The sequence below is a fragment of the Pyrgilauda ruficollis genome, unplaced genomic scaffold (assembly GCF_017590135.1).
Source record: "Pyrgilauda ruficollis isolate IOZ18807 unplaced genomic scaffold, ASM1759013v1 scaffold142, whole genome shotgun sequence".
Classification (NCBI taxonomy): Eukaryota; Metazoa; Chordata; class Aves; order Passeriformes; family Passeridae; genus Pyrgilauda; species Pyrgilauda ruficollis.
The window spans coordinates 721,677-744,650 of NW_024512766.1; the positions used below are offsets into that span (position 1 = coordinate 721,677).

Here is a 22,974-nt window from a genome sequence, read left to right on the forward strand (position 1 = left end):
TCATTTTTGGGGTGTTCCTCTGACACAAAGCCGGAGACCCCTGGGAGGTGTCACACCCATCCTGACCCGGAGCCACATGCCCTTGTAATCCGGATGGACTCTGCCAGCGCCCAGATTAGTCGGCGATTATCAACGGGCTCAGAGTCAATCCCGCAGGGATTCCACACGGTTACAAGTCCCCAAAAAATCCACACGCACTCCAGCTCACTCCATTTCCCTTCCTTCCCCCCAAAACCGTCGGGAAAAGGCAGGAAGGAGGATCAGACTCACGGCAGCAGCGCAGCCATCTCCGAGCATCCCTTTCTCCAGGCTGTCCCCAGCCGGCCGCGGCGCAGGTGGAGCCGGCAAGACAAGGAGCTGCAGGCTGCGCTCAGCCGTCCTCTCCACAAGGGAGGTGAGTGCATCCCCTGCGAGGTCTCCCACAGCCGTGGTGGATCTCCAGGCCTTCTTCTTCAGTCTCCCAGCGGCAGCCACCAAAACTCCACCGCGAGCCGCAGGCACCGTGGGGTTGTCACGCAACTTTGCCAGAATAAGAGGTTACATCACATACTCCTCCCCGCCCTCCCTTGCCTCTCCCCACACAGTTTATCGGATTAGGGGACTGGAAAGAAGAGGGAAACGAATACAGAGGATTCCTGGCATTCCACAGGAGTGAACCACTGACCTTTAGTGCCAGGCTCGGAGAGCCCAGCCCAGCCAAGTGGGAACCGGGCCAGTATTTCTTCTGCAGGTTTCTTCAGGATGCCATGACAGCTTTGCAGCCAGTAAAAGACGAGGGATCACAGCTGGAAAGCAGTCTGTTTGGAGCACTCCTTCAGACCAGCACAAGGAGCTGACAGCAAGCCTTTTGTGTGCTCAAAATAGGCCCAGAGCACCAAATGAGGGGGCAGAGAACAGTGGGAACACTCACTCACACTCACTCACACTCACTCACACTCACTCACTCAAGACAGGGAAAACTCAGCTGGAGTCATCGCCTCATATCCAGCTTGTGTCCCTGGGGGAGTCACTGTTTTTAATGACAGGAGAATGTTTGGAGGGGTGTGACAGAGATACCGAGTTGTCTCCAGCAACTGCATCAAGGGAAAATGCAGAGAGCTGCAGTGATTCTGTCCCATGTTGGGGGACCAGTACAGAACCAGGACCCTGGACCCCCACCCTCCAAGAAACAGCCCAAAGCCAAGTGATAGGGTTCAGCTTGGTCACCTGGGGCCAGCTGGGGTGTGGATACATCCTCTTCTTTTCCCAGTGGGCACAGATCATTCGCAAACTCCAAATAAACTAGAGGGTAGCACCATTTCTCATACCACTGCGTTGTGTCTGTCACCAGATCCGTGACAAACCTTTTTGAAGGGCAAAGCACCAAAGATTAGCTTTTCAAAGCAGCTTTAGGAATTAGGCAGATCATGTGCTGGAAGTTTTTCATTGAAAGACATCATGTGCTGATGCTGCTGGACAGCTACTGCATTTCTATGATTTATGGAAACCATGGAAAAATTTAAACAAATATTTTTGGGAAATGTGATTTAGGATGAAGGTTTTGAATTTGGGGGCTCAGGGGGTTAGAAGGGCAATCCAGTCTAGAAGAGGGTTTGACTGACCTTTGGTAGCATACTGGGTTTTTGCTGACCCAGGGTGAGGGAGACAATTATTGTGGACTTTACGATTATAATGAATTTCACAATCACAGTGAACTTTACACACTTTTTTTTTTGTTTTGTTTTGTTTTTTTTTTTTTTTTTTTTTTTTTTTTTTTTGTTCTTTCTTGCAGAGCTTTCTATAAAGACCTTTCCTGGAAGTTTTAAATGCTCATGAACCAGTACGTTTTATTTCTATATTTTTGGTGCCCCAGTCCTAAAAAGGGTTCAGTGATTTATCTGTGTGAATCAATGGAAGTGATAAATCAGACCAGTCCTTTCTATCTATCACATGTAGATGGGACTATATTTTATTATATCCATCTGGTAGTTTAAGTAATGTTTGTTGAGTTATTTATATTGATGTATAAGACTCAGAATGACAGACACACAACTTTTGCATCAAATGTTTTTTTACCCTAGTGAAAAAATAATCACCTGCAGTGAATTTTCACAAATTTAATTTGGGGCAAACTATTTCATTGTTCACATAAACTGGATTTTTTTTTTTTTTTAATATCATGAAACTTTTTTTATTTTTTGAAACCTTCCCTCTTCCTGAAGTATTCCCAGTGGTACTGTTGCAGATGTTCACTGGCATGGCTGGCAGATGGAGAGATGTCCTCAGCAACGTGGTACTTTTACACTCCAGGAATGGATGTCCTTTGATGAATGTCAGCACAACTGTGAGGGCAGCTCTGCAGGGACTGCACACAAAAGCTTCAGGGCTTTCACTTTCAGCAAGAACTCAGTAGAAAAATAACCCCCGCCATTGCTCCTTCACTGAAATTGTATTGGGGGAGCTCTTAGGGCCAGAATGAATTGGGTTTTTCATTCAGTGACTTGGCAAGAAAAAAGGGGACTGCAGGGACATGAGTGACAGGCACAGTAATAAGGAACTCAGTTATGTAGAATGTGTGACAGCTCAGACAACTCCATCAGAGATTAAAAAATATATTAACCAGTGAAAACCCTGGCTATCTCCAGCATAGTTTAGAGGTGATTGCCACAAAATCATTATCAATAGCAAGTACCAGCAGTAAAACAATCCTGAGGGCTTGTAGACTCTGCAGCTTTTAGTTTTTTGTCCTGTGATTGCTATTGCTTCCCACCACAGCTGTACTAAAAGCACAAATTACCAAAGGACAGCTGTTCTAATGCTTGAGAAAGGCAAGGAGCAGGGGACCACTCTCATCTGGATACACAGGCTACGTCATGGTGCTGCTCTGAACCCCACAGCAGAGACTTGGCACATTACAGAACCACAGAATGGTTTGGGTTGGAAGAGACCTTAAAGATCAGCCAGTTCCACCCCCTACTACAGGCATGGGCACTTTCCACTAGCCCAACTTGCTCAGAGCCTCATCCAGCTTAGCCTTGGACACTTCCAGGGATGGGGCAGCCACAGCTGCTCTGGCCAACCTGTGCCAGGGTCTCACCATCCTCAAAGGGAAGAATTTCTTTCCAATATCCAATCTAAACCTGCTTTCTGTCAGTGTGAAGCCATTGGCCCTTGTCCTGTCACTTCGGGCCCCTGTCTAGAGTCTCTCTCCCTCTTCCCTGTAGGCTCCCTTCAGGGATAAAAAGGGAGAGCCAAAGCCTTCTCTTCTCCAGGTAGAAGAAGATGATTAAAGTCCCTTCCATCCCAAAACCATGCTGTGATTCTCTGATCCCTTCTGCAGCAGAACACACCTTCAAATGATATCAACAAAACACCAAATAATAGCAGCAGGAATTTCTAGCTGGGTCAAGAACATCTAACCACTTAAGGCACCACAACCTTAGCTACCAGCACACACTTAAAGATTTTATATGGCCAGATACCTTCTCAAAACTTGCACATACGGCCCTTGGAACTCCTGAATGGCATCAAATTCACTTCCTATGCAATTCAAGTGGATCATCAAACTGCTCAAGTGTTTGATGCATGCAGATATTCAGATGTAGTGTTTTATATGCAGATAATAAAAAATACTGGTAACTTATGTGTGGAACTGGCTTCATTGAGAGGTAAATATCAGAGCTGAGGATGCCACAGAACAGGAAAGAAGGTGACAAACCCACAGATCTCTTACTCAGCTCATATCTACATCTGCACTCTTGCTAAACAAGCTGCTTATGGGATAACACATTTACAAGTCAGGAGAAGTTCAAGCATCGTATTGTTAACACTTCCAGCAAATGAAGCACTACCTTGGTCCTTGGCAAACGTGCTCCAGAGCAAGCTCTGAACTCCTGAAATGGTATGTTTGTGAATATATTGCCAAGGGAGGTTCATGTCATCTTCCCTAATTCATGCTTTTTAACAACCACCTCAGCTTTCAATTGCTCGCAACAGAAATAAATGACAGCTGGTTATATGAGTACTCTCTCAACAATGAGGAACACAATAATATATGTTTTCACAGCAGTAGAATTTCCCACAGAATAATAATTGAATGGCTGAGTTAGTTTTGCTAATATGCAATTACCAGTTTATATATGTTTCTGGGGAAATACAGTGGTTTCAGGTGACAATCAGCCACCACTAAAACACTCGGAAGAGCTCACCAAACTTTCCAGTACATCTGGGTCTAGTCCAGAAAGCTCTTGTGCATGAAAAAATCCAAACTCACAGCAGAAAGAAGCCCTTAAGAGGCCCAGTGAAGCAGCTGAAGATGTTTCTGGCACAGGGATTCTGTTTCTTGATTGCCTCACTTATGCACCATGCAATCAACTACACAGACCTTGAAAGGTTTAGAAGAGATTACAGGAAGGGATTTTTGGCAGAGGTACTGAGCAGACTGTCTCTGTGCATAGGACTGGGAGATTGCATCAACTCTCGTGTAAATTACGGTCTCAAACCCCAGTATTTTAATTTTACCTGCACAGATTTTTCAGTTTAATTAACCCATGGGGGTCTCAGAAAAGTAATTTCAGCCTCTCCATGCCTCAGTTCCCAGGGCTGTGAAGGAGAAGGAAACCTTGTCTCTCCAACAGGAGTGTGGTGAAGGTGACTTGCAGTGAGTGGAGAGCCAAATCTGCCATGTTCCACCCATCTGGGTACAAACTAGGGTACTTCTGGCTCTGGGGCTGATGTGTGACCTTGGGCCATTAATTTCAAGTGTGAAACATTTAATAAAAGCCCTAAACGTAGGTGTCTACACCTAATGAACTTCTGCAAGGCTTAAGGGAGTTTTAGAGGCTGATCCAGCTGTCCACACAGAGGAATGTGCTGACATTCAGGGTGCCCCAAGGTATCTCACCTGAGCTCCCACTGTTCTGGTAGGCAAAGGATTCCTGCAAGTTCTGTGTCATATCTGTGAGATCCATGTGGATATCAGAGCTATCTTAAGGCATCTCCAGTGGCACTGGACACCTATCCATGTACAGGCATCTGAATTGAGTCCTCTTTGCTTCTAGACCCACCTTTTTCCAGCCTTGCCTACTTACTTGATCAGTTCTTTGAGATAAGAACCTTCTCTCATGATGTGCTTTTATGACCAAGCATTAGTCTTGGTTGTGGGAGCCTGAAACATCCCTGTCTCCAAAAATGCCTTCCCAAGTAGCTCCTAGGCCTAGAGAACTCAAAAACTTTCAGCTTTCATCTCAAAATCTGCTGTCTTTTCAGCATGCCTTGAATCATTGTTATTTCAAAATTGCACTGTGACTGGCAAGGAGAAGGGACTTAATGCTGATCCCAAGCATCATCCAAAAACCTCCCAGAAATGAGCTTAAAATTATGTATTGATCAATTGGCTAATAGAAACTTCTTCCAAAAATAAAAACAAAAAACCAGCCAAACCAAAAATGAAACCTTAGGCATCATGGTAGCAACAAGGTTTTTATGCCAAGATGTTGGCATAAAAGGAGTGAGAAGCCAAAAGGAAGAGAAGGTGATGAGCCTTCATTTAGACATCCAAGGGATGCCAGGAATATTGTTCTAGTCCTAGAGCTCTACAAAGAATACAGAACAAACTTGATTGTCCAATAGAAGCAGCCTGTGGATCTCCAAACCCAGACCTCATGGCATTTCCAATATGCTGGAGCCACGGGTAGAGGACAGATTGAATTCCTGCTATAGTTAGTGCAGTACCCATGTAATGAGAGTACAGTGCTGATGACTGCTGTCTCTTGTTTTCCCATCTAATCAAGGGAATACAGAATCTCCATGTACCTGTCTCTTGGTAATACTTGAATGTTTCAGTGCTTCTGAGAGCTTTCCTCTTCCATTTCACTCCCACACAAACCCACCAACAGCACTGAGCTGAGAAATTAATTTTGACCAGCTGTTCCTATTGCAGGGAAAGCACATAATAGAACTTGCCACTGAACATCTACTGCCATTGGAGAAGGGATTATTTTTCCTTTTTTTTCTTTTTTTCTCTCTAGTTTCTGATATTCCTCCAGTATGTGCACTCAGCTGATCAAACATGCCAGTCATAACAGATGCTGCTTCAGAAGCTGAAGAGAGACATTAAATGGTGCACAAATGTTGTGCAGGCCACCTGCGAATGTCTGAGGTTCACACTGTAGGAAAGAAGATGCTCTTGTAATTGTAATGCTGCTGCTGAAAGAAAATAATGTGTATTCTGTTTTTAACATCAGATGTTCTGAATTACCACATCAACATCTGTTAGCCTCATGGGGATTCTGGAAGTCTAGGACAACTCTTCCTTTTATTTTTTGTTTGCCTGGCAGATACCCATATCATCCTCCCTCTGCAAAGATGTGTCCACCAAATTAAACTTATCTGGATCCCTCTAGGATGGTACTGTGCTTTCATCCCCTTCTGTTCCTGCCCTACACCTGGAGAAACCTCCCCGGAGAAATTAGTATGGCTCCTTTTTATCATCAAACCTTTATCCCGAATTATGCCTGCAAATCGCTGGTGGTCAACCAGACCATGTATCCCCAACTATTTCCACTTCACTTTTTATTGCCATTTTGTCTGCTCCTGTCTTTCTCCTGCCCATGACTGCAAAGCACTGGATCGTGTCTAACATGCAGATTGCAGGCTCTGCAGAGTCTGATTCCCTGTGCAGTGACTACCAATTTATGGCAGCAATAAAAACTGAGGATGCAAAATCCTCTTTCCTCCTCTAATGATCTGGTACATCTGCTCCCAGTGATCTGGAAGCCAAATAGAGCAGATATTTATAGGAGCCAGAAAATGAGCAGTTCGACTTTCCAACTTCCAATGGTGGATTTTGGAGCCAATAGGCAGCACAGAGTGTTCTGATCTCTGCCCTCTAAAGCAATTACTGTGTGGAGAACAGCAGACACCTTCCTGAAATTGCCTTATATTTACAATATCAAAAAAGATTCAATTTTGTCATGGCCCATCCTGAATCTCTATCTCTGTGTAAAATAGAAAATTTCACCTTGAGTTAAAGTAACTCATGACAAAAGACAGTGACATGAAATCCTTACTGAGGCAACAAACTCCTCCACACAGAAAAAATGGCAACATATCTACTGGGCAGGATCTTGGCTGGATTTTATGTATTGCACTCAAAGTGATGAACACTGTTCAAGGCTAGGTTGGATGGGGCTCTGAGCAACCTGGGCTAGTGGAATGTGTCCTACCCAACCAGGGGGTTGGAACTGAATGATCTTTAAGGTCCCTTCCAACCCAAACAATTTTGTGATTCTCTGAAAACAGCATGGGTGATTAACTGGAGAAAAACTGCCATTGCCCCTCCATTTATTGCAGAAAAAGAACGTGGTTGGGACTCCTCCAGTTCAGATTCCTTGAGCCTGTGGTTAATCAGTAAATAATAGAAGGGCCATACACAGTCAAACAGCTGCAGAGCTGCACCATAAAAGTGACATGACTCCTTTGCAGCTCCCCAAGGCATCATGAAGTTTAATTACTGTTTTATTCTTAGGGATCCTTACAGAAAGGCAATCTGTTCATGACAAGAACTGTAAATATCATCGCTGCTGCTGGCAAGTACAGTCCTGGTAAAGGTGGCAACAAATGAGCCAGAGTAACACTCAGGAATTTCCTCTCCTCCTTCTTTCCATTCCCCTGCAACTGCATGAAGTCATAGGGAAAGTTAACCTGGCCTACAGGCACTGGTCTTGTCATAATTCCAGGCTGCAGGCCAAATTCTGAGGGATGATGTGGGCTAGCTCAAGGTACATCAGTAGACTTCATCCTTTTTTATCTTGACCACTGTGAGAAGTTTGGAACTGATCCATTTGGGATTGTACATGCTGCTTTGGTTTGTGGGTTAGTCCTTCTTGCCCTACAGTGCTTTAAGACACAATCTTCTACACACCAGTGTGGGAAAAACACAATGGTAGAGGATTCTCCTAGCTTGAAGGCAACAAACCACCCCTCTGAGAGGAAAACACTGATATCTGCCACGGGAGATGTGATGAAGTACAGAGCAGGCACTGACCTTGGAAAGAAAGCCTGGTTCTGACTATGCAGGTCACACACTCCTGTCTTATCTGTTAGAAAAATGGAGCGTTTACAATTTGTCTTCATCTGTTTTACAGCAGATGAAGGAATCCTTTTAGTGACTTTCTGTCAGGAGGAGATCTAGACAATTAGAATATAACATAATTACTCTGTAGCTAGCAAGGCCTAAACTAATGATATAAAGAAAGCAGGCAGAAGAAAAAGGGGCCTCCTTTTGTAAAAGAATGTCTACATGGCTCATGGGCTTCCTTAAGACTACAGGATTGTGCACTGAAATTAGGATAATTTGCTGAGCTCCAGGATGATAGTTCCATCTCTGTGCTAAGGAAGAAGATTTGAAGAGAGATTTGGAGGTTTCCTGCTGCCCCTTGGAAAAGCATCTCCAAAGGCATGCATTTAGGACTCTGCTAAGTCCCAGCACAGGCAGTCACCAGGCTGGTTTGTGCAGTGCCAGAATTGCCCTCCACACAAGTCACCAACAGATCCCTCCCATCTGCTTACAAAAGTATTCACTTCAGCATTTCATGACCTCACCTGCCCAGCCCCCTCCCCAGGAACAATGTCTTAGCCAAAAAACAGCTGCCAGCAGTAAGAGACAATGAGGGAAGGGCCTCATGTCACATCTGAGAGCTCGCAGTGGTATCCTGGGGAGCTGGTGACACTCCTTCAGCACTGTGGGAGGGGTGCAGCAAGGTTTCCACCCCATGAATGGCAGCAATTTCTCATAGAGAGGACAGACCAGCTGTGTCCCTAAATTAATAGAATAACACATCCTTCAGCACTATGAGGAAGTCACTTCTGTTGGGGCCCTTAGACCTCAATTAAATGGATTATCAGAATATCATGTAGATCCCAGGCAAGTGTTCATTCTCTCTGAGCTACCTGGAAATCAGCTATAGATGCCAGGGTTCAGCTGTGGACTAGGGACATATGCCAGTTATTTTATTACCTGATTTTGGTTTTTTTTTTTTTTGCCATGTAGCCATTTAGTCTTTAGTCAGGCATCACAGTCTCTTCTTCCATACTTGGGAACATTTAATAGCTGCAAGAAACCTGTTCTAAAAGTTGATTTAGCAATAGAATCATAGACTCTCTTGGATTCCAGGATCATTGGGTCCAACTCCTGGCCCTGTACAAACACTCCAACAATCCCACCCTGTGCCTGAGAGCATTGTTCAAATGCTTCTGGAGCTGTGGGAGCCTTGGGGCCATGACCATTCCCTGGGGAGCCTGTTCAGTGCCCCAGGACCCTGTGGGGGAACAACCTTTCCCTGATATCCAACCTAATACTCCCCTGACACAGCTCCAGACGTTCCCAGGGTCCTGTCCCTGGTCACACACAGCAGAGATCAGGGCCTGCCCCTCCTCTTCCTCTCCTGAGGAAGCTGCAGAACTGCTGTGAGATGTCACTCAGGATGCCCTGCAGCTGGACTATTGTGCTAAATTAAAGATATTTTTTTCACTGTGGGTCATGAGAGGGAATGTTTGAGATATGTTGGCACTATTTGTACCAAAGTGGTCCAACTCACACATCCCCTGGACAGGACTGGCAAGTGTAAATCATAGAATAGCCTGGGTTGGAAGGCAGCTTAAAGATCACCCCGTTCCAACACTCCTGCCATTGGCAGGGACACCTTCCACTAGACCAGGTCTTTTCCACAGGTCCAAGAGAGGGCCTAAAGATGCTTAAGCCCGAGATGATGCATCTTAAAGGAATGCATTCACTGCCAAATATGATGTTCTGATTTGAATGCCACCCTCAACAGAATTTCACCCTCTTCTGCCATCACTTCTTCCATGGTCTTTGTTCATACAGAGATTTTTATGACCTTAAGCTTTTCCTCCACAGCTCTTTAGTCCCCAGATATACAGCATTTCAATTGACTTCTTCTGAAGCCTTTCAAATTTGCCTGCTCCTCCATCAAAATGCAGTGACCAGTCACCAAATCCCATTTTCCAATAAAGAACACCCAAGGGGGAAGAAAACCTTCAATCACTTCTGGCACTTCTCACCTTTTTGGTTTTTTCATACAGTTCTCCTCTCCACAGTGTTAACTTCCTTAAAAATGTAGTAAAATGCTGAGAGTTTTGAGTAGTGTAAGTTTGCATCATATTTATCTCAGAAATGAAGAGTTTGAGAATATTATTAGTAATCTTAGTGAAAAATTGTAATTAAAAAACCAAACCAAAACAAAAAAAAAAAACAAAAACACCCAAACCAAATCACCAAACAACCCTGTGGGATTTACCTAGTCACTGCCTTGTACTTTGTGTAAAATAAAAAAAATTGTGCTGAGTAAATCAAACGTTAAATGCTGCGAGATCAGCCCTGGCAGGAGGATATGCTCCTTTTGCAAGGGCTGAAAGGAGGATGCTCCTGGACAACTGTCACCTGAATCTGACAGGGAGGTGATAGCAACCAGGCTTTGAGATGGACTGGCAGAGTCCTGTGCCCACAGAGACCTGCAGAAAAAAGGGTGGTAAGGCTGGAGCCTAGGCAGGTGTGGTGGCATGATTGTAACCTGCCAGACTCGCAGCATCCTGCCTCTTTTGACTACAGCAATTAATTAATTAGTTGAGCAAGACTAGGGCTATGCACCATATGCTTTTCTTTTTTTTTTTTTTTTTAACCTTGTTTTCTTTCTTCTTTTTTTTTTTTTTTTAAACCCGGTTTACTTTTTCCTTGTTTTTTTTTTGTTTGGTTTTTTTTTTTTTCCTTCAGATTAGCAGAGAATTGTCACTGACATCTCTGACCTCTGCTGAATTTCCATTTCCCTCAGGTGAGCAAACTACAAGGCCAAATCTATAAACAGAAAGCATTATGTAATTTATTAAGAGCGGAATTGAGTATCATCAGGAACTGTTACAGTTAGGATGGATCCTAAGCTAGGGGTTTTTTTTTTTTTTTTAAATTTCCACCACTAGAGGCCTGTAATGTGCTGCACATTTAGAAAACTCCACATTATGTCAGTGGCACAAGAGTACCATAAGTACAAATCTGCACCATGATTGTAAAGAAGTTTCTAGTATTCAGTTTCAGCTTCTGAAGACAACTTTCTGCCAATGGCAGAATAAGTTCAAATAAGCAACTTTTCAGCAGTTTAATAACAGAAAACACTTAATAAGCAAAACATTTAATATTTATGAGTATGAGCAATTTTCTTCAGCTCCCTTTAAAACCCATGGACTGATCTCTTGTGTAATATTGCTTAGATTGGGATTTACTGAACAGACACCCAGCCAGCTGGTTTCAAGTTAGGAATAAATAGAAATTTAGGACTAAAGATTCACATCTAGTGTGTTTGTGCATTTGTTTTGATAGTATAGCATATCTGACATCTTAACTGGTGTTGGTGATCTGGAAAAAGTACCTCACCTATGCATGAAGGATTAATGCTATCAGATAAATACTTTTTCATTCTAAAGTAGTCATAAAAGATGGGTATTTCCAAAACAATAGTGCTGTTTATATTGTGTTGGGGGGGTTGTTTTGGTTTGGTTATTTTTCATGTTGATTTGGCCACCTGATCACTCTGCTTTGCTCCGATAGGCAAATTTTCTGTTCATATAGAGACAACTTTTCTGTGGATTTCAGAGTAACCCCTGAGATCTGTCTGTAAGTGAATTTCTGTGGGTAAAAACAAGCTGAGCATTCAGACTGGTGGTTTTCTACTCCTGACATCCCCCAGTCCAGCTCTAATAATTACTCTCTTACTAGCTGGCCATCGGTCCAAGGGCAGAGGCACTGACATTTCACAATATTCTTTTCAGAGCTGCTGTTTCATCCTGAAGAGAACATCTCTTCACAAGTCACCGCACAACTCTCACTGGAGATGTTTGCAGAGGAAGGCAAGAGATGGCAGCAAAAATTGCTTCCTGGGATAAGATTCATCTCACCTAAGTTTACCCACCTGAAAGTTGGATGTCTTCAGCAACCCTACAGACTCTGGAGACAAACCAGTAGTATTGGGAGGTGAGTCACCGTGCCTGTCAGCTCTGCCAGGAATCACCAGTTAGCAGTGCTGTGGTTTTGTAACAAAATAAAGCACCCAGAAGAGCCCAGACAATTAACTGAGACTTTATGCCTGAGTGTCATTGTTCAAATAAGGGGAAATATCCCTTTTGCTGCCCTCAGTGCTGGGTATCGATGGCAGTACTGGCAGTATGCAGCTGAGAAGCTCTTGGCTGAGGGCTCTGTGAGGTAATTTCTCTGTGTGGGACATCAAGCAAGCAAAATGGAGTGTAAAGACCTGGCAATGCTTTGATTTGCTGGTGCTGCCTCCCCCAGTGCTGAGTGCTAAGTGACTACATAAAACATGAGGGAGTCAGACTTACCCAGAGCCCGGTGGCCAGTCCTGTGCCAGCCACTGATGGCACAGGGCTGTGACATCCCCACAGGAGGTGCTGTGCTTTCCTGCCCTGACCTTCCCATGCTGGGGCAATGCCACTGTCCTTTCCTGAGCCCACATCCAGGGTCACTGCAGAGCCTAAGCGCAGTAAGGCAGTGAAAAAGCGAGGGTAGGAGGCATTTTGGAGGTGGAAGTGCTTCCCTTGCCACCCAAGCTGAAGCCTGGAGGTGACTCATCCTCCTCTGCACCCGCTCTCGGCACAGCTCCTTCACGCGCTGTTCTTCCCTTCCTTCCCCTTCCTCTCCCTCCCTGTAGAGGCGATCCAAAAAGTTCTTCTTTCCCCAGAAACTGAGCCTTTTTTTTGCTTGGTCACTGGTGTATCCAGCCCTGGTTTTATGCATTGCTTCAGGCACTGCACGAGTTACTGCAGAACAGGGCAGCAAATCTGACACACTTGGTGGAATAAGCATTCCAAGTCACGGGCTCAGCAGATATAAACTGATGTGGCTCCAGAGAAAATATGACCCTCAGTCCTCCCTTGTCTCTTGGAACAGCAAATGCAAAATGTCCCTGGTGAAGACTTGGAAAGCAAACTGGTTTAAACTGGGCACAGCTTTGCTGATTTTTAAAACTGTGCTGCTTCTAATTCCCACCAGCATGGGAATGTTCGATAACTGCCTTATTGTGCGCTTCAGTGCCCAGCAAAGTCCATCTTCCCACACACAGCAAGGAGGTGTCTGCTAAAATTAAACGTCATTCTCGCTGGCATTGTAATACGCTGAATTTTCGTGCTGAAATGTGGCATGTGGAAGAGCTGATAAACAAATTCTCGGGGCTGAGCCTTCAAACAGGGGAAGGCAGTAAAGCAGAATTATGCTGCCTCTCCCCTGCTGTAGAATTGGGGCTGTAACTCTCTGGAACAGAGATCATCCGAGCCTCGGTGTCCCTGGCACACTCATCCTAACAAAGCAGAAGTGCCAGAGGACTCAGTGACCCTGGGAAGCTGATCAGCTTCTCCCTCCAGGAAACTCTCAGCATGGGAAGCCAGCATTCCCTTCCTGGGGCTGTTAAAGGGTACACACACCCCTGGAGTCATCAGGGAAGGCTTTCCTCCTCTTTCTCAAGGCTACATCAGTAGGCTGATGCAAACATTTCAAAAAACTACATGGGAAGCACAGAAGCATCCATCTCATTCTAAAACAAGTCCTTCAGCCTGGCTGAAGCTGCCCTTGAGGCAAACAGCTTAGCTTTGCACACAGAGACAGGCTCCCTCAGCTGCCCTGAGCAGGTGTGGTTGGTCTGATGTCAGGAGACACCAGCTGAGGCTCAGGTCAGGCCTTTCTCCTGGGCCCATATGTTTCACAGGACACCGGGGCTATACTGTTGCACTTGAAGCAGTCACTCAACTCCTGTATTTAATAAAAAGCAAAAATGAGCCTTCTGGCAATGGAGGTGGAACACCTCAGCGTGACTCCATTGCAAATTGTTCTGCTCCTCAAAAAGTATGGGGAACCATCAGAAAAAAGGGAGCTGATAACAATCCAGAAACCAGGGCCGGGGATGAGAAACACCACCCAAATTTCATTTTCAGCACCAACTCTCTAATGCTTGCTTTAGCCCTTCTGGAAAGTCCTTACCTTCTCATGCAAGATGGTTATTCACACCAATGTCCTTTAGACAAGTTCAGACCACCACAGAAATATATATAGTATCGCCTTCTCTGATCCTGTTACACCTTCTTTGAGAGGGGAGGTGTTCCTCCTGTCTCACTGGAGACTGCAAATATAAGCTTTTGTGCTCTGGAGAGTCCCCCTCATTCCTCAGTCTCTGTACAACACACCAGGAATTTAACATTGAACTTATAAGTGGCTTCTAAATTAGGATTTTAACACAGATGATGAGAACACCTGCACTCAAAGGATCACAAAATCCCAGGATGGCTCAGGCTGGAAGGGACCACAGTGGGGCAGCTGGTCCCACCTCCCTGCTCCAGCAGGACCATCCCAGAGCACATGGCACAGGATTGTGCCCAGCTGGTTCTGGAATATCCCCAGTGAGGAGACTCCACAGCCTCTCTGGACAATCTGTTCAGGGCTCGGTCAGTGCCCAAGGAAGAAGTTCTGCCTCCTGTCCAGGTGGAACCTCCTGGGATCAGTCCCTGCCCGTTCCTCTGGTGCCATCGCTGGGCCCCCGGAGCAGAGCCTGGGCCCTGCTCGGAGCCCTCCCTGCACACAGGGACACCCAGGGCTGAGGTGTGGGTTGGAAAGGGCCTTAAAAATCATCCGGTTCCATGCCCCTGCCATGGTCAGGGACACCTTCCACTAACCCAGGTTGCTCGGAGCCCCATCCAGTCTGGCTTTGGGCACTGCCAGGGATTGGGCAGCCACAGGTGCTCTGGCCAACCTGTGCCAGGGCCTCACCACCTTCACAGGGAAGAATTTCTTCCCAATATCCAATTTAAACCTGCCCTCTGACACTGTGAAGACATTGCCCCTTGTCCTGTCACTCCAGACCCTTGTCAAGAGTCTCTCTCCATCTTTTTTGGAGGCTCCCTTCAGGCACTGGAAGGCCACAAGGAGGTCACCCCAAAGCTTCTCCAGGCTGAACAATCCCAATTGCCTCAGCCTTTCCTCCCAGCAGAGCTGCTCCATCCCTCTGATCCCCTTGGTGTCCCTGCTCTGGCCTGGCTCCAGAAGCTCCCTGTCCTTCCTGTGCTGGGATCCCAGGGCTGGAGGCAGCCCTGCAGGAGGGGCTGAGCAGAGCAGGGCAGAGGGGCAGAATCCCATCCCTTGATCTGCTGGAGTCCATGCAATAAAACATATGGACACGGGAAAAAATGCCAAGCTTCTTTTCCCCCCCCATTTCAATTTCTTAGCTTATGGATATAATAAGGGACAACCCTCCTGAAGCTGATGGCAGTTCTGCTACTTACCAGCATTCTGTTCAGCACACACACTCAGATGGGGTACAGTTACTGAACACGTAAAACAGAGATGCCCTGCACACAAACACAACTTCTGTCTTTTCTGGATGTGGAAGCCTGCACAGGGAAGTGATGGCACTCCCATCACAGTGGCACCCTTCCTGTTCCCATCCTGGAGCAGGGTGGGAAGCAGAGACTGACCTCCCACTCCCAGCATCCTGCTCCCAGCCCACACAGCAAAGTCACTGAGGAAAAAGGCTTGGATGCAGGAGAAGGGGAAGGAAGGGAGAAAGGAAAGTTCCTTCTGGCTTTCAGATTTGGAGCTCATGAGCAGCTTATGCATTTGTTTTGAGCCAGGTTCAAGGCAGGCAGGTGCTGGGCCAGCATCCTCTGCAGTGCTGTCAATGCCTTTCACTGCTGATCTGCAGTTCCTTAACGTCTTGGTATGTGGGGACTGCTCTGCCATCCACCTCACTTGAAATCTGCTGCCCACAGCTTCAGGGAACAGCCATATCCTTGGGACCCTCATTCCCTCATTTCCCCCTATTCACAGAGAATACAATGACTGCAAGAATAGAATGGAATAGAACAGAATAGAACAAAATATTTCAGTTGGAAAGGACTCACAATAATCATCCAGTCCAAAAGCTGGAGCACGTCAGGGCTGACCAAAAGTTAAGGACATTGTCCAAATGCCTCTCAAACCAAGATGGACCTGGGGTATTGACCACCCCTTCAGGAAGCCTGGTCCGGTGTCTCACCACTCTCTTGGTAAAGAAATGCTTCCCAACGTCCAATCTAAAAATCACACAGGGCAGGGTAATATGCTGCATTTTCTGCTACTGCAGAGACAGAGAACTGGGAAAAGGAAGGATAAATGTCCTGAGAAACCTTTCTCTGAAAAACAGACTTGGATATTTAAGCTACAGTTGCCATTGTGCCATCGTTCATGCTGATATTTGTTGTTGTGATCAACTATTAAATTTAAGTAAGGAAACTCCCAAGTAAAGGCTGAATGAAGACCAGTAATTTCTCATATTTCCTTTCTTTTTTTTCCTATGTGCATATTTGAGGGAAAGATGGCATAGAAATGACTGCTTTCTTTCCTTTCAACCCTTTTACCAGCCTGGGATTTCTGCCACTTGGCTAAGTTGACTTGGAATTCTTTTCTATAATAATTAGGATTTATCTGAAGCTGCTCGAGTAAGCTAGGCATGAGGATTTAGAAATGAAAGACTGGTTGTTACTGTGAAAGCTGCTATTACTTCAGTATCTGACCCTGATTGTACTGGCCCTCAAATTCTTGTGAAAAATGATGGTAAATGACATCCAGTTCTCATGGATTTTGACTATCAGCATCTGGGAGGAGACCTGCTGCACTTACAAACTAAAATTAAGTCTGTCCCTCCCCCAAAATAATAAACCTCCCAAAATACTGGACACCAAGACCTTCTGGGGCTCCCATGCATTTGTAGAGGATGTGTGCATGCTGAGAGGGAATCCTGTCAGTTGTTGCCGTCTCAAATGCACAGGATATGTGGATATGAATCCTTCTGTTGCAGTTCTCCACACATAGGAGGTGGCAGAATTTCCTCTAAGAAAGGAAATTAAAGTCCTTGCATGCCCCTACACTGATCTATCCTTCAGGATTCCTGTAAGGACTTGAAGCAGCTTATTTGTCATTTGTTAATCAAACTCAAGGGGATTTTTAATGTGAAAAAAGTCCTTTGAATGAGACAGTCTAGTGCATCCAGTGAGGGTTGCTCTAAGATGCAGACTGGCAGTCAGTACAGCTGATATTTGGTTCCAGTACTTTGACCCAAAGACTGACAACTTTTTTTTTTTTTTTAGCATTTTTTTGAATTCTATAAAAACTCAGGGCGGGGGGCCTCAAAAATTGCTCTCATAAAAATCTTCTACTGCTGCCACAGAGCTCAGAGTGAGACTCACCAATATTTATGACTCTAGAGTCAGCACTGCTAATTGAATTAATTGAGGCAGTGCTGATTTGCACCGTCAGAGAACATGACCCCAAAACATTGCATTTAAATTCATTTTCCCCATGTTTCCAGAATTCTAGTGAGAGACAAACTGCCTCCCCTTCAGGGGTCATAGGGCAGAGTGGTATATAAAATAAGAGCTGTTTAATTCTCTCTGTACCATTAGGGGCAGGGAATGAGGAGAGAATATGGATGGAGTGTGTTTGTCAAGAATGAGCAGGAAGAGGATGGAGATCTGCTGATGCTGACAGTATTTCCATGATCTCCAGATCTCCCCTGCAGCATCCCACTAATCCCACCCCTACCAAGGCACCCCTTCCTCCAAATGCAGTGCTTTGGGACCCTACTGTAGTTTCTCTGCCAGAGCAGAATCACACACCAGTTCTGCTGTAGCAAGCAGGGATCCTCCTTGCTATGCATCTCTCTAGGACCCAACCCAGCAAGTCTGACAGTTTGTCCCTAGAGACTGACCACCTCCTGCCATGCTTCAGACACAACATCCTGGCCATCCCACTTCTGCAGGGGATTGCTGGCTGCCCATCCCTCCTGCTCTGCATCAAACCCAGTTAATGCCAAGCACAGAGCCCTGTAACCCAGGTGAACTCTGGCTCACCCTGCTGCTGCTATCTACTTACACCTCAGCTGCCTCCTCCAGATGATGGCTTCTGACCTGGCAGTTTAAGCCTGGTCTCCCTTTGCATGATTAGATCATACCTAGAAACTGCAGTTGGCTTTGTTATGGAGCAGGTCCTCTGTGCAGGCCCAAGGGCACTTTCTAGGATGCTGTGGTGATCCTCACAAATTCCCCTGTACTTCAGGTGTCATCTGATTCATTACCAGATGTCACTTGGCTTGGATGCAGAGTGCTGTGCACACCATGGGTTTTCCAAGTTCCCATACCAATAAACCACTTGCTCATTCCCCTTGCTGGCTATTGTTCCTAAGAAACATGAAAACTGCAAGCCACAATTATAAGCAATTATAAGCTCCTGTCCTTATATGATTCCCATGAAAAGAGCATGGGAGAATTTGGAGTGAGAGCTGTCCCTGCTCATGGCAGCAGCATTGACAAAATGATCTTTAAGGTTCCTTCCAGCCCAAACCATTCCATGAGCTTTTTGATCTTTGGGGCAAAACCTTATGGGCACAGGAAAGTGCTGTCTCCTCCTATGCAGAAATTGAGGTGCAAGACATCTTTCCCTTTTCAGGAGGAAATGGCAGTTTGTGGAGCTGGAGATATGTAATGGGCAAGGGATTTTCCACCCCTCAGTCTGAGCTCTGCTGAGAGAGTCCAACTTGAACTGCTGCCTGAATGCTGCAGAAACAAACTGGCCAAGCTGGCATCTGCTGAACCACTGGTAGTCGCACTCCCAGAATGGCCATCAGCTGCCACTTTGACAGGAATCCAGCATTGTTTGGTGGCATTTACCTTCAGGGACAGATATTTCTCTGCATCAGGGAGAGCAATTTAAGTTTTCAGAAATGTGTCTACATGTTTATTGCTTTTTTTTTTTTTTTTTTCTTTCAAGAATTATTCCGGCCACAGCTCAGACTCTGACTCAACTTAATTAGCATTGGAAAGGTCATCTCACAGAAACTTAGGTAAGTGAAGGACAGGAAGTCATACACCATTTCCTTCCCTTCCTTGCTCCAGAAGGGAAAGTCTAAACATTTCTATGCTTGTATCTGACTCTGGTCCTGTGCAGGGCCAGGAGTTGGACTTGATGGTACTTGTGGGTGGTCCCTTCTAACTCAGGATATTCTGAGATTCTGTGAGATGACATTATATTAGCTATGACTGTTCAGTTTTACCTTTATCTGTAGCCAGCAAACAAACCTTCCAAAACAGTGCTTCTTCTCTTTTTCTGTGGTGATGAGATATGTTTGAAAAAGAGTGGAAACCAGTGAATTAGCTGGGAATGCTGGCCCTCAGGCAGTGTGCTCCTGGACATATCAAATTTAGTAATGTGTATTTAATAGTATGTCATTAAGATGATATTGAGTTAGTTTCACCCTCATAAATCACACATCTCACTGCATGGCCCAACTGGATTGTTCCAGTTTTGTTTCAATAATATTTAAGGGACTAGGCCAAATTAACAGGCTAATTTTCATGCAGTTCATGTCTACAAGTACAGCTTTGCCTGATATTTCTATGTCTCATCCAGCAGCTCCCGGATTCTTTACGAGATGGCAAAAGTGAGGTAACTATAACCCATTGTTATCTGTGTTTCTGCTAACAATAAAAATCATCATGGATTTGCTGTCTATAGAGCACCTGACCATCCTTCCTGGAACAAAGATGCTGTAGAAGTGTTCCACCTCATTCTTCAAGGATTTGGTCCAGCATTAAAAACTAACCTCTAGCTGGGAAAATTCACTCTTAATATTCAATCTAAACCTCCTCTGTGTCAGTGTGAAACCATTCCCCCTTGTCCTGTCATTCCAGGCCCCTGTCAATAGTCTTTTCATCTTTCCTGTAGGCTCCCTTTGGGTGCTGGAAGGCTTCAAGTAGTGTGGATGTTGAGGGCTGCAAAAGGAGAGCAGGAGAGAACCAGACATGTAATTTTGCAAGCACAGCCTCAAGCCACTGGTTTCCACACCATGACATGATAGCTAGTGGATGCAACAGTCCTCCAGGATCTGGAAAACTGGAGCTGATCCTCACTGTTTGGTCCAGCCTGCCAAGGCTCACACAGCCACATTTTTCACTCCTCCCTTCCCCTAGAAATCAGGGTTTCCTAATGGCCTGAGCCACACATTGCAGTTTCTACCCTTCGTTCCCTACAGGGACTGGTGTTAATCTGGTGATTCTCTGCTAGTGCCTGTCCTTTGCCTTAAGGATAAATTTAATGCACATTTCAAGAATTGCTCATGCAGTACAAGTTATTCCACCAGATTCTAACACAAGAGATGAACCACTGAGAGCAGCACAAAGCTGGTGGGAGGCAGTGCTTGGAGAAAGCCCAGGACCAGAGCAGCAGACCCAGGAAGGAGAAAGCTGCAGACAGCCCAGAGAGCAGAGCCAGATGCAGTCTGTGTGGCAGCGTCGTGCATCTCCACAGGAACCATGTGACGGGGTCAGTGACTGACATCTGAGACACAGCAGAGCAGTGCTTGCAAGCACAGGGTCTCTCTCCTTGGTGCTGGCTTTCCTTCACTGCCTCATCTCATGAACATGGTTACATCCAGAAGCTACCAGCAACATCTTCCCCAAAACCACCATTTTTGTACCTGTTTCTACCAGCACTCCCCTGGATTTCAGAGAGACTGCTGAAAAGAGAAAGAAAACCACTGGAAATAATTATCCTTCATAGTCTGGGAGTGCAGCTTACCCTGTGTGTAAGCACAGCCACTTTGTACTCACAGCAATTCACGACTCCCCTGGGGCTAAACCCCCTGTCAGTGTCTGCTGAGCTTGTGCTCACCTGTAGCTTAGGATCAGATGGAGGTGTGGGGACGGTGACACATGCTTGGAGGTAATTCCAGTCGCACAAATCCAAGAGAAAATTCACAGAAGAGCCACCTGAAACAGAGCAGTCACTGCAAATGCCACCTCTCTGTCATCACAGAGCATGTTCAAAGCATGGGGGTTTCCACAGGTCAGGGACACAGCAGCAAAAACAAGGCAAAGATAATCTGCTGGGTATTAGTGGATGGGTATGGGTAATAAAAGGTCAGCTAGTTCAGGAGAAGCCCCTTTGATGTTTCAGATCTGCCTGACATCTGAGATGTCTGCTGCCTTCCAGAGCTGGCAGCAGGAGCTACTGTTTTTCTCAGGCTCTTTTCTCCGTGCCTGTGGCAAGCAAAGCAAGGACATATATCAGCACTGCCTGGCTTGGAAATGCTGGTTTTTGGGATGAGGGAGCCCACAAGTCCTTACAGGATTACTGCTAGGGTGATATGTTGTAAAAAGAAAAGGCCTAGAGTTCATTTCCATTTCTGCTCCCACGTTGCCCAGCCACCATGTCCCCTTCCTTAGGTTTGGCCTAGGCCTGGCATCCAAGAATACAGATTCAAAACAGGCTTCTATTGTCCTGCCTCCCTAGTTCTTCTTCCACCCCACACCAATTATCACATTCCCAGTCTTACTAAGGGGGTGAAATGCCAGAGGGCTTTTGCTGGAGGCTGCATGTGGCTTCAAATTGGAAGAGGGTAGGTTTAGATTGGATATCAGGAAGGAATTCTTCCCTGTGAGGATGGTGAGGCCCTGGCACAGGTTGCCCAGAGAAGCTGTGGCTGCTCCATCCCTGGAAGTGTCCAAGGCCAGGCTGGATGGGTCTCTGAGCAACCTGGGCTAGTGGAAGGTGTCTGTGCCCATGGCAGGGGTTAGAATGAGATAATCTTCAAGGTCCCTTCCAACTCAGGCCATTCTAGGATTCCATGATGATTCTCTGTGGATCATAACTGAGAAACAAAGGGTGGCAGGAGCTATGTCCTTCAGATGGAAGGTCATCTTTCCAGGCACTTTCCAGTCCTGCTTTTTGGACTTGCAGCACAGCTTTACTGTTGCTAAGCAAGTCAAAACTCCAGCTTCAAGAAGTCAGGGCCACAGCTAAGCCAGCAGCCTGAAACCTGATCTGGATTTATTCTGTGAGCATGTTTCCTATGCTCAGGGTGTGACTGTGCTTGGATGTGGGGATGGCATGAAGATCTGACTGCACAGTTAATCCCTCATTACAGAGGTACTTTCTGCCTTCTCAGATGGTAGGAGGGAGAGAGACAGATGAAGCCCTGGCATTTTGTCTGCACACAGCTAGAGACCTGGACTTCTCCAGAGAGAAAATGCTGCTGGATACTGCCAAAAAAAGGACTTTGCTGTACTCAGGTTTACCTGGCTTAGGTCTGTTTGGGGATAAAGAGATGGAGCTGCAGCTACAAAATGTCTCCTACCCGCAGAGCTCTTGGTGACATTTTCCTCATGGTTCCCAAGCTCCTCTGTCTCCACAGAGAACAAAAGAACGTTCCCATTGCCTTTGCAACACAAACACATCCTCACCTCAGCCAGCTGCATCAGTCTCGAGCCTTTTGTAAAGCAAATCCTTTTTGAGGAACTCCGCTCTGAGCTCCGCTGGCTCGTTCCTGCAGGCAGAGCTCTCCAGGGCTGGGACTGCATCGTGGCTCGGCTCAGGTCAGGTCATTCCGTGCGCAGCACAAGCATCTGCAAAGTCATCGAGCCCTGGCTGCAGAGTGCTGTGCCGAGCCGGAGCCCAGCTCCGCGGGCACTGCGCATTCCTGCCGGCAGGAACAGGCTCCGGCAGCACGGGCAGCCTCGCCGTGACCTTGCAAAGTCCGCCGGAGAGGAGAGGGGCAGAGGACCCCAGGCTCTCCCTGGCACAACCTGTCACATCGTTCATTCTAAATTCCCCTCTCGCTCTGCCCCCTTTCCCTGCTCGTCTCTGGGGGAGGACAGGAGAGGTTGCTGGATCACCTGGTCGTGTCCAGCTGTCGTCATGCCCATGACGACTGCGGTTTAATTATAGAAAGTTGTCTTGGCCCAGCTCCAAAAGCCAAGGACGCAGGTCTGCTATCCAATCATTTACTTCCCCTACAACTCAGGAGCACTAAGTCTCTGCAACTCCAAACAGCTCTAGGTTGCTCAGACTACTGGACCAGTTCTTTAGAGATGACTGTTCTTGGTCATCTCGTTCTT

At 46.1% G+C, this 22,974-nt stretch overlaps 1 protein-coding gene across 9 annotated transcripts in view; it reads right to left on the bottom strand.

The window, feature by feature from the left end:
- Nucleotides 1-22,726, bottom strand: part of LOC121349667 (elongation of very long chain fatty acids protein 4-like) — a 32,846-nt gene extending 10,120 nt beyond the window's left edge. For 6 of the 9 annotated variants that reach the window (XM_041460340.1, XM_041460339.1, XM_041460338.1 and 3 more), the window contains exons 1-3: nt 22,321-22,697; nt 20,750-20,847; nt 271-2,344 (exon numbers count right to left, since the gene is read on the bottom strand). The gene's annotated coding sequence lies outside the window, so the exon portion shown is untranslated. Of the gene's footprint in view, nt 1-270; nt 3,052-20,749; nt 20,848-22,320 lie in introns of those variants that run through there. The other 3 variants (XM_041460336.1, XM_041460337.1, XM_041460334.1) reach the window with 3 other exon arrangements.
- Nucleotides 22,727-22,974: the final 248 nt, after the last annotated feature.